Below are 12,198 nucleotides of genomic sequence, written 5' to 3' on the forward strand. Positions count from 1 at the left end.
GATCAGGACGCTGGTATGGAGTATGGTGGTGATCAGGACGCTGGTATGGGGTATGGAGGTGATCAGGACTCTGGTATGGGGTATGGTGGTGATCAGGACTCTGGTATGGGGTATGGGGGTGATCAGGACGCTGGTATGGGGTATGGTGGTGATCAGGACTCTGGTATGGGGTATGGGGGTGATCAGGACCCTGGTATGGGGTATGGCGGTGATCAGGATGCTGGTATGGGGTATGGTGGTGATCAAGGCTCTGGTATGGGGTATGGTGGTGATCAGGACGCTGGTATGGGGTATGGTGGTGATCAGGACGCTGGTATGGGGTATGGGGGTGATCAGGATGCTGGTATGGGGTATGGTGGTGATCAGGACTCTGGTATGGGGTATGGTGGTGATCAGGGCGCTGGTATGGAGTATGGCGGTGATCAGGACGCTGGTATGGGGTATGGAGGTGATCAGGATGCTGGTATGGGGTATGGAGGTGATCAGGACGCTGGTATGGAGTATGGCGGTGATCAGGACGCTGGTATGGAGTATGGCGGTGATCAGGACGCTGGTATGGGGTATGGCGTGATCAGGACGCTGGTATGGAGTATGGCGGTGATCAGGACGCTGGTATGGGGTATGGAGGTGATCAGGACGCTGGTATGGGGTATGGCGGTGATCAGGACGCTGGTATGGGGTATGGCGGTGATCAGGACGCTGGTATGGGGTATGGCGGTGATCAGGATGCTGGTATGGGGTATGGCGGTGATCAGGACTCTGGTATGGGGTATGGTGGTGATCAGGACTCTGGTATGGGGTATGTTGGTGTTATTGTGAGCACTGGGACAGGCGACGGGTTGGCTGCATTATGTATTGTCCCTACACTGGGGCAGTGATCAGGAACACTGGGGGGGCTGGCACTGCAGTCTGTGAACACTGGGGGGGGGGGGGGGGACGCTGGCGTGTGCTACTGAGGTATATATATATATATACAGCGTGTGCTACTGAGGTATATATATATATACAGTGTGTGGTAGGGGTGCTGGGAGAGGAAGGGTTAAGTGGGAAGGTGTAGGGGGGAGGGGGAGGAGGAGGTGGGCCCGCCCCTTCCTCTCCATGCACTGTATACAATGTGCTTCCTGAATGGAGATCTCCATGGACTGACACCACAGTGACCACCGGATGACACCGACCGTCCCACCGAGCCGGGGTCACCAGACACCTTATTCTGTATGTATGGACTCTGCACAGTCCCACTTCTCCTGTCCCGGATGCCGGGTGTCATTCTCGGTATCTGTCCCTATTCTGTATGTATGGACTCTGCACAGTCCCACTTCTCCTGTCCCGGATGCCGGGTGTCATTCTCGGTATCTGTCCTTATTCTGTATGTATGGACTCTGCACAGTCCCACTTCTCCTGTCCCGGATGCCGGGTGTCATTCTCGGTATCTGTCCCCATTCTGTATGTATGGACTCTGCACAGTCCCACTTCTCCTGTCCTGGATGCCGGGTATCTCTCGTTCTGTAGGGCTGTGTATGCCGATGACGGAAGGATGTCTTGCGGTGGCCGAGTCTCCAGTCCTCCTGTATATACAGTCATGGCCAAAAATCTTGTCCCCCCGGCAGTTCTGTCAGATAACTGCCCAGAAAATTGTTACAATGACAAATGTTTCCACATTCTCATGTTTATTTCTTTGGTTTGTATCGGGATGACATAAAAAAGTGGAGAAACAAAAAGCCAAATCTGACCCATTCCACAGAAAATCACAAAAATGGACCGGACAAAATTATTGGCACCTTCTCAAAATTGTAAGAAATAATTGCATTCCACGTTTGTGATATTCCTGTAATTAAACTCACATGTATCAATGAACGGATCTTCATGTTCCTGTGTCCACTGTGCGCCACATTGTAAAGACGTTTGCAGCCCATGGCACTGGAGCTGATCTCCCTGGGTGTGGATGGAAGAGAAATATCGATCAAAGATTGCAATGAAGGATTGTTGGAATGGTGGGTAAAGAACCTCCATCAACTTCCAGACAAATCCAAGCTGACCTTCAGGCACCGGGGACAACGGTGTCACCTCATACTATATGTCACCATCTGAATGAAAAGGGGCGCTATGGTAGGAGACCCAGGAGGACCCCACTGCTGACACAGAAATATGGTAGGAGACCCAGGAGGACCCCACTGCTGACACAGAAATATGGTAGGAGACCCAGGAGGACCCCACTGCTGACACAGAAACATGGTAGGAGATCCAGGAGGACCCCACCGCGGACACAGAAATATGGGAGGAGACCCAGGAGGACCCCACTGCTGACACAGAAATATGGTAGGAGACCCAGGAGGACCCCACCGCTGACACAGAAATATGGTAGGAGACCCAGGAGGACCCCACCGCTGACACAGAAATATGGTAGGAGACCCAGGAGGACCCCACCGCGGACACAGAAATATGGGAGAAGACCCAGGAGGACCCCACTACTGACACAGAAATATGGGAGGAGACCCAGGAGGACCCCACTGCTGACACAGAAATATGGTAGGAGACCCAGGAGGACCCCACTGCTGACACAGAAATATGGTAGGAGGCCCAGGAGGACCCCACTGCTGACACAGAAATATGGGAGGAGACCCAGGAGGACCCCACTGCTGACACAGAAATATGGTGAGGAGACCCAGGAGGACCCCACTGCTGACACAGAAATATGGTAGAAGACCCAGGAGGACCCCACTGCTGACACAGAAATATGGTAGGAGACCCAGGAGGACCCTACTGCTGACACAGAAATATGGGAGGAGACCCAGGAGGACCCCACTGCTGACACAGAAATATGGGAGGAGACCCAGGAGGACCCCACTGCTGACACAGAAATATGGGAGGAGACCCAGGAGGACCCCACTGCTGACACAGAAATATGGGAGGAGACCCAGGAGGACCCCACTGCTGACACAGAAATATGGTAGGAGACCCAGGAGGACCCCACTACCGACACGGAAATATGGAAGGAGATCCAGGAGGACCCCACTGCTGACACAGAAATATGGGAGGAGACCCAGGAGGACCCCACTGCTGACACAGAAATATGGGAGGAGACCCAGGAGGACCCCACTGCTGACACAGAAACATATTGGAAGCCAGATTGGAGTTTGCCAAAACCTACCTGAGGAAGCCAAAATCCTTTGGCAGAATGTGCTGTGGACAGACGAAACAAAATGGCAGCTTTTTGGTAAAGCCCATCATTCTATTGTTATCAGAAAAAGCAATGAGGCCTTCAAAGAAAAGACTCCAGTCCCTCCAGTCACATGGTGGGGGTCACAGTCCCTCCAGTCACACATGGTGGGGGGTCACTGATGGTTTGGGGTTGCTTTGCTGCTTCAGGCACTGGATGTCTTGGCTGTGTGCATAGCATTATGAAATCTGCAGACTACCAAAGGATTCTGGGGTGCAATGTAGGGCCCGGTATCAGAAAGTTGGGTCTCCAGTGTCAGAGGTCATGGGTTTTCCAGCAGGACAATGACCCAAAGCACACGTCACAAAGCCCCCAGAAATGGTTTCAGACAAAGTACTGGAGAGGACTGAACTGGCCAGCAATGAGTCCAGATCTCCATCCCATAGAGCTCCTGTGGAGAGATCTCAGAACATCAGTTGGGAAAGGAACCTTCCAATCTGAGAGACCCGGAGCAGTTGGAGGAAGAAGAGCGATCCAAACTTCCAGTAGAGAGGTGGAAGAAGCTCATTGATGGTGACAGGAAGCCATTGATTTCAGGTATTTTTTCCAAGGGATGTGCCACCAAATATTACATGGAGGGTGCCAATAATTTTGTACAGTCCATTTTTGGGAATTTTGCGTGGAAGGTCAGATTTGGCTTTTTGTTTCTCCACTTTTTCGTGTCATAGCAATGCAAACAAAAGAAATAAACATGAGAATGCCAAAACATTTGTCATTGCAACAATTTTCTGGGAAGTGGTGCGTTATCTGACAGAAATGCCGGGGGTGGGGGGGAGGGTAATATTTTTGGCCATGACTGTATACTATATTAGGTATCGGTGAGGCCGACTCTCACTCTCTGTGTATTAGGACCTCCTCCTGGTTATGCTCAGTAGATCTGCACAGCTTTGCATTCCGGGGATGTAATAATTCCATATTGTGGAGCAGTTGTCCTCCCGTCCACCTATTACTATAGTAGAATGCTCATTCTGGGGCTGCGACCAATGGCTTGCACACACCCAAGTGGCACCGGGTAACATTTTTGGGGTCACAATGGGCATGTGATGGAATAGTCTTCCCAATCATCATATATTAGACTCTAGCAGCACGTCCATTGTGACCCCCCCATCAGTGTCTCCTGCTGGTCCTCTTGGGTCTACCATCTATGCAATGTGTGCTCCTGCAATAAAGAACCAGAGAAAACCCCAGAGATCTGGGGGTGCAGGACACACTTGGGTGGAAACTGGCTGACTTCTCCAACTCTACTGATTTCTTTTATAGGACCAATTCCTCCCCCCTCCGGAATATCCAGCACCTCTGTAGGAGTTCCATTCCCCCGTCTTCTGTCCTCGGAGAATGGAGGAGGGAAGGAAGACGATGGTGGAGAGGATACTGAGCCTTACTATGGAGTTCATCTACCTGATGACGGGAGAGGTGAGGAGCATTCTGGGAATTTCACGGTGATGTCATTTGTATGTTAACCAGAAAAGTTCTTGAGGGGACAGTCAGGTAGACCTATGACCCTGCAGGAGCATTCACCAACGTTGCACTGGGTGAGTAATATAATCTGGCCCTTGAATTTTTTTTGGTTTCATTTCCGTTAGCATCGTCCTCTAAAGGTTTCCTAGAACCCAGCAAATCTTCACTTTTTGAGTTCACCTCCACTTTAATTCTTTAACCACTTGGTGATAGGTAAATATTAATGAACAGAATGCGCACTCACCAGAAGTGTGTATTAACCACTCGCCCTCCTGAGGATTTACCCCCCTTAATGACCACGCCTCTTTTTGCTACTCGGCGCTGCACTAATTCAACTGATAATTGCGCGGTCATGCAACGCTGCACCCAAACAAAATTTACGTCCTTTTTTTCACACAAATAGAGCTTTCTTTCGGTGGTATTTGATCACCTGTGCGCTTTTTATTTTTCACGCTATAAACAAAAAAAGGCCAAAAATGTTGAAGAAAAACAATATTTTTTACTTTCAGCTATAAAAAATATATAGTAAACTCAAAGTTGGTTATAAATTTAGGCCAAAATGTATTCTGCCCCATGTTTTTGGTAAAAGTTATAGCGTCTACAAACTATGGGAGAGATACTGCAATTTACGCCATTTTTCTGCTATACAGCGCTGCGCTAGTTTAACGGACAATTGCGCGGTCATGCAATACGGTACATAAATGAAATTTACATCTTTTTTTTCCCCACAAATTGAGCTTTCTTTCGGTAGTATTTGATCGCCTGTGCGGTTTTTATTTTTTGCGCTATAAAAAAAAGGCTGACAATTTTGAAGAAAAAAAACAATATTTTGGACTTTTTGCTATAAAACATGTCCAGTAAAAAAAAATTAAAAAATCAAATTTAGTCATAAATTTCAGCCAAAATGTATTCTGCGACATGTCTTTGCTAAAAAAAAACCTCAATACGTGTAAATTAATTGGTTTACGTGAAAGTTATAACGTTTACAAATGGCGGGAAAGATACTGGGATTTTTAGTTTTTTTTTATACTAATAATGGCGGCGATCAGCGACTTATGGCAGGACTGCAGGGCTGCGGCGGACATTCTGACACTGGAGGGGTACTGACTTGGGGTCACTGACATCCCCAGTGATACCAATACAGTGATCAGTGCAAAAAAAAAACACTGACACTGTACTAATGGCACTGGGGAGGAAGGGGTTACGTTTATTATTCAGGGAAAGGGTTAACTGTGTGAGGGGGAGTGTTTTACTAGGGGGCGGGGTGGGGGGGGTGGGGGTGTGTACTGCACGGGACACCGCTGTTCAGGCGAGAGAAACTCTTCTGTCCTGATCAGCGTGTCCTGGAGCTGTCAGGGAACTGACAGAGAGCAGAGCTACGGCAGCTGTGCTCTCTGTCAGCGATTGCCGCCGATCGCTGGGACATAGCCGGTAACGACCGGCTGTGACCCGGCGACTGACCTCCGCGGCCGTGATCAGCGGGACAGGTAGGGCGGCGGCGCTCCTCGCGCGAGCCCCCTACCTGTTTTGAAAACACACGTTTTAAAACGTGCTTTTGCCCAGCTGTGCCGCCCTGCCGCCGTATTTCTACAGTGGCTGGGCGGCATGTGGTTAAAGATCCCCCAATTTCTTTCTAGTTTGGGTATAAGTTTGTATGTAGCCTGTACCTATATGGATCATTTTAAAACCATTAATGTACATTTGTGCTCAAAAGTTTGCCTCCCCCGGCAGAAATGGTGAAACTTTGGCTTCGATATTGAAAATATGACCGATCGTGCCAAAAAACTGTCTTTTTTTTCAAGGATAGTGATGATAGGAAGCAACTTATTATCACAGAGTTGTTTGGCTCCTTTTTAAATCCTAATGATAACAGAATCCCCCCAAATGGCCCGGATCAGAAGTCTCCGCCCCCTGGATCAGAAGTCTCCGCCCCCTGGAATGTTGGGCCTTGGTACAGACACACAAGGTGACACACACGGGTTACAATGCCAATTAGAGGTTTATGTCCCACATTTGTGGCTTTTTAAAGTGCAATTAGTGTCAGTGTATAAATAGTCAGGGAGTTTGTTATATCTTACGTGGAAGCACTGACTAGGCTAGATACTGAGCCATGGGGAGCAGAAAAGAACTGTCAAAAGTCCTGCGTAACAAGGTAATGGAACTTTACAAAGATGGAAAAGGATATAAAAAATATCCAAAGCCTTTAATATGCCAGTCAGTACTGTACAATCACCTATTAAAGTGGAGTTCCACTCACACTGTGAAAAAAATAAAAGTCAGCAGCTACAAAAACTGTAGCTGCTGACTTTTAAAAAACAGCCACTTACCTGTCCGATCCCATGGTGTCCTCCCCGCAGCCCGTTTCACCAGCCATCTGGTTTTCCAGGCGCCAGTATCTTCAATGTGGGCACCCGGCTGTGACAGCTTGCGGCTTCACAGCCGGGTGCCCACTGCGCATGCGCGAGTAGCGCTGCGCTTCCTGAATGGGCCTGGTAGTCTTCTAGGACCTGTCACGTGTCCCAGAAGACTACGGGGAGGAAGAGCAACTTCCGCTTCCGATCGCCTAGGCGTTCACAGCAGAAGTGGGAGCGGGTACCTGTCAATTTTGTGTATCTGCTCCTCTAAAGGTGCCAATCCTTAATGGAGAGCGGGGGACCAGTCTTTAAAGCAGAACTTCCCCTTTTGGGTGGAGCTCCGCTTTAAGAAGTAGAAAATTCGGGGATCTCTTGATACCAAGCCAGGGTCAGGTAGACCAAGAAAGATTGCAGCCACAACTGACAGAAGAATTGTCTGGAATTCAAGGAAAACCCCCCCACGGGGCTGCTCTGGAAAAAGACTTCTGATCCGGGGGCGGAGACTTCTGATCTGGGGGGCGGAGACTTCTGATCCGGGCCATTTGGGGAATTTCTGTTATCAGGATTTAAAAAGGAGCCAAACAACGACGTGACAATAAATGGCTCCATATCATCACTGTCCTTAATCACTTGGCCGGCACCTTATAGTAGAAGTACTGCTACAGGGCGGCAGGGCTGCGCACAATCGTGTGTGTATATATACACGTGATTTGCATTCCAGGGTAGGGGGCGCACGTGCGTGCCGCCCTACCTGCACCGCTATTGGCGGCTAGGGATGTCAATCACTGGGTCCCGACGCGCCTGATACAACTTGAACTTTATTCAAATCATAAATGTTCTATTGTAGTCACAGACAATTCCAAGCCTTGTGCTATTTATAGGAAGTTGTACGGCTTTGTAGCTGAAACGCGTTGGCCGCTGTATAGCCGCACTGCACTTTCTGGATGACGACTTGCCGGCTGTACGTTTTGACTCCGTAGTAACTTGTATGTCTCTCCTAACACACAGGAATACACAATGGTGAAGAAGACATCTGGAGATCATGTGACACTTGGCAGCCAATCCCGTGTGTCAGGAGAATGGAGCAGGAACAGGAAAATCACCATGGAGCCTCCACCCCACTGCTTGATACCAGAGAGGAACAATGACAAGAAGATTGTGGAGGTCATCAACAAGATCACTGAGCTTCTGACAGGAGAGGTGAGCGGTGCCGGGAATTATTGGAGGTGAGCGGTGCCGGGAATTTTGGGAGGTGAGCAGTGCCAGGAATTATGGGAGGTGAGCGGTGCCGGGAATTATTGGAGGTGAGCGGTGCCGGGAATTATGGGAAGTGAGTGGTGCCGGGAATTTTGGGAGGTGAGCGGTGCCGGGAATTATTGGAAGTGAGCGGTGCCGGGAATTATTGGAAGTGAGCGGTGCCGGGAATTATTGGAAGTGAGCGGTGCCGGGAATTATGGGAGGTGAGCGGTGCCGGGAATTATGGGAAGTGAGCGGTGCCGGGAATTATGGGAAGTGAGCGGTGCCGGGAATTATGGGAAGTGAGCGGTGCCGGGAATTATTGGAGGTGAGCGGTGCCGGGAATGATGGGAGGTGAGCGGTGCCGGGAATTATTGGAAGTGAGCGGTGCCGGGAATTATGGGAGGTGAGCGGTGCTGGGAATTATTGGAGGTGAGCGGTGCCGGGAATTATGGGAGGTGAGCGGTGCCGGGAATTATGGGAGGTGAGCGGTGCCGGGAATTATTGGAGGTGAGCGGTGCCGGGAATTATGGGAGGTGAGCGGTGCCGGGAATTATGGGAGGTGAGCAGTGCCGGGAATGATGGGAGGTGAGCGGTGCCGGGAATTATTGGAAGTGAGCGGTGCCGGGAATTATGGGAGGTGAGCGGTGCTGGGAATTATGGGAGGTGAGCGGTGCTGGGAATTATGGGAGGTGAGCGGTGCTGGGAATTATGGGAGGTGAGCGGTGCCGGGAATGATGGGAGGTGAGCGGTGCCGGGAATTATTGGAAGTGAGCGGTGCCGGGAATTATGGGAGGTGAGCGGTGCTGGGAATTATGGGAGGTGAGCGGTGCTGGGAATTATGGGAAGTGAGCGGTGCTGGGAATTATGGGAGGTGAGCGGTGCTGGGAATTATGGGAGGTGAGCGGTGCCGGGAATTTTGGGAGGTGAGCAGTGCCGGGAATTATGGGAGGTGAGCGGTGCCGGGAATTATTGGAGGTGAGCGGTGCCGGGAATTATGGGAAGTGAGCGGTGCCGGGAATTTTGGGAGGTGAGCGGTGCCGGGAATTTTGGGAGGTGAGCGGTGCCGGGAATTATGGGAGGTGAGCGGTGCCGGGAATTTTGGGAGGTGAGCGGTGCCGGGAATTATGGGAGATGAGCGGTGCCGGGAATTATTGGAAGTGAGCGGTGCCGGGAATTATTGGAAGTGAGCAGTGCCGGGAATTATGGGAGGTGAGCGGTGCCGGGAATTATGGGAGGTGAGCGGTGCCGGGAATTATGGGAAGTGAGCGGTGCCAGGAATTTTGGGAGGTGAGCGGTGCCGGGAATTCTGGGGCATCGTCCGGGATCATAAGCGGTATGTCTGGATGGTGACTGTATCATTGTGTGTGTCAGGTTCCTCTCCGGTGTCAGGACGTCGCCGTCTATTTCTCCATGGAGGAGTGGGAGTATATGGAGGGACACAAGGATCTCTACAAGGACCCCATCATGGAGGACCAGCAGACCTTCCCATCACCAGGTAAGAGGAGGTTTGATTACTGTTCATAGTTTGGTTTCCAGCAGAGAGGCCTTCCATCCACAGCAGGGGTGGAAAACAAAGGTGGCCTCAACTGGGGCCTCCAATGGGTCCAAGGAGCCGCTTGATAGATGAGTTTTCATCAATCTGTGTTGTGGTAACAAATGGTATTCCACATGTTTTACCATTCCTGACCACAATTATAAATGAAACCGAAGTGCACCGTTACAGTAGTGCAAGGGTCTCCAAACTTTCCTTCAGTCCTTCAGACTTTACGGGGGCCGAATTGAGGCCAGTGTCAGTGGAAAATGCCCTGGCTTTAATGATAGTAAACAATCCCCCATGATTTGTGTCATTGGGAGGAATAGTGCCCCATCATTGGTGTCAGTGGGAGGAATAGTGCCCCATCATTGGTGTCAGTGGGAGGAATAGTGCCCCATCATTGGTGTCAGTGGGAAGAAAAGTGCCCCATCATTGGTATCAGTGGGAGGAATAGTGCCCCATCATTGATGTCAGTGGGAGGAATAGTGCCCCATCATTGGTGTCAGTGGGAGGAATAGTGCCCCATCATTGGTGTCAGTGGGAGGAATTGTGCCCCATCATTAGTGTCAGTGGGAGGAATAGTGCCCCATCATTGGTGTCAGTGGGAGGAATTGTGCCCCTTCATTGGTGTCAGTGGGAGGAATAGTGCCCCATCATTGGTGTCAGTGGGAGGAATAGTGCCCCTTCATTGGTGTCAGTGGGAGGAATAGTGCCCCTTCATTGGTGTCAGTGGGAGGAATAGTGCCCCTTCATTGGTGTCAGTGGGAGGAATAGTGCCCCTTCATTGGTGTCAGTGGGAGGAATAGTGCCCCTTCATTGGTGTCAGTGGGAGGAATAGTGCCCCATCATTGGTGTCAGTGGGAGGAATAGTGCCCCATCATTGGTGTCAGTGGGAGGAATAGTGCCCCTTCATTGGTGTCAGTGGGAGGAATAGTGCCCCTTCATTGGTGTCAGTGGGAGGAATAGTGCCCCTTCATTGGTGTCAGTGGGAGGAATAGTGCCCCATCATTGGTGTCAGTGGGAGGAATAGTGTCCCATCATTGGTGTCAGTGGGAGGAATAGTGCCCCATCATTGGTGTCAGTGGGGAGGAATAGTGCCTCATCATTGGTGTCAGTGGGAGGAATAGTGCCCCATCATTGGTGTCAGTGGGAGGAATAGTGACCCATCATTGGTGTCAGTGGGAGGAATAGTGCCCCTTTATTGGTGTCAGTGGGTCACTGGGATGTTTTCAGGAAGCTACGTTCAGCACTCTGCTTGTGCCTCTCCCCAGCCACCATCTGCCTGCATTGCATAGAGAAGCATTAAAAAAACACAATATATCCCAATTCTTTTGTAAAATTTGAAGGATGATGTTACGCCGAGTAAATAGATACCTAACATGTCGGGCTTTAAAAATGCGCACGCTCGTGGAATGGCGACAAACTGCGGTGCTTATATACCTCCATAGGCTTTAAAAGCCTTTACAGGAATAGTGCCCCATCATTGGTATCACTTCTACCCCCTTCCTGCCTACAGGGCACTTCTACCCCCTTCCTGCCTACAGGGCACTTCCACCCCCTTCCTGCCTACCGGGCACTTCTACCCCCTTCCTGCCTACAGGACACTTCTACCTCCTTCCTGCCTACAGGGCACTTCTACCCCCTTCCTGCCTACAGGACACTTCTACCCCCTTCCTGCCTACCGGGCACTTCTGCCCCTTTCCTGCCTACAGGGCACTTCTACCCCCTTCCTGCCTACAGGGCACTTCTACCCCCTTCCTGCCTACAGGGCAGTTTTCAGCTTTCAGCCCTCTCACACTTTGAATGACAATTGCGGTCATGCAACACTGTACCCATATGTACCCGTTTTTTGTGACAGATAGAGCTTTCTTTTGGTGGTATTTAATCACCTCTGTGGGGTTTTCTATTTTTTTGCTAAACAAACCAAAAACAACTAAAAATTTTGAAAAAAAAAAGTTTTTTCTTAGTTGTCATAAAATTTTTGTAAATAAGTTATTTTTCTCCTTCACTGATGTGCACTAATGAGGCTGCAGTGATGGGCACTGATAGGCTGAACTGATGGGCACTGATAGGCGGCACTGATAGGTGGCACTGATGGGCATTGACAGGCATCACTGATGGGCACTGAAAGGCAGCACTCATATATGGCACTGATAGGCGGCACTGACTGGCACTGTTAGGTGGCACTGATGCATGCTGATAGGCGCCACTGACTGGCACTGATAGGCGCCACTGACTGGCACTGATAGGTGGCACTGACTGGCACTGATTGGCAGCACTGATAGGTGGCACTGACTGGCACTGACAGGTGACACTGATAGGTGGCACTGACTGGCATTGATAGGTGGCACTGACTGGCACTGATAGGTGACACTGAAAGACAGCTCAGATGGGCA

At 50.3% G+C, this 12,198-nt stretch overlaps 1 pseudogene across 1 annotated transcript in view; it reads left to right on the forward strand.

Annotated features, from left to right (window-relative positions):
* LOC149427432 (uncharacterized) overlaps positions 1 to 12,198 on the forward strand; it is a 34,676-nt pseudogene that overhangs the window by 17,824 nt on the left and 4,654 nt on the right. Inside the window, exons 2-4 of the transcript XR_016311279.1 lie at positions 4,478 to 4,630; positions 8,038 to 8,229; positions 9,640 to 9,763. The product of XR_016311279.1 is annotated as an uncharacterized LOC149427432 (transcript). The remainder of the gene's footprint in view (positions 1 to 4,477; positions 4,631 to 8,037; positions 8,230 to 9,639; positions 9,764 to 12,198) is intronic.

Source organism: Staurois parvus, unplaced genomic scaffold (assembly GCF_062004578.1).
Source record: "Staurois parvus isolate SC_StPar_1 unplaced genomic scaffold, SC_StPar_1.0 ptg003767l, whole genome shotgun sequence".
Classification (NCBI taxonomy): Eukaryota; Metazoa; Chordata; class Amphibia; order Anura; family Ranidae; genus Staurois; species Staurois parvus.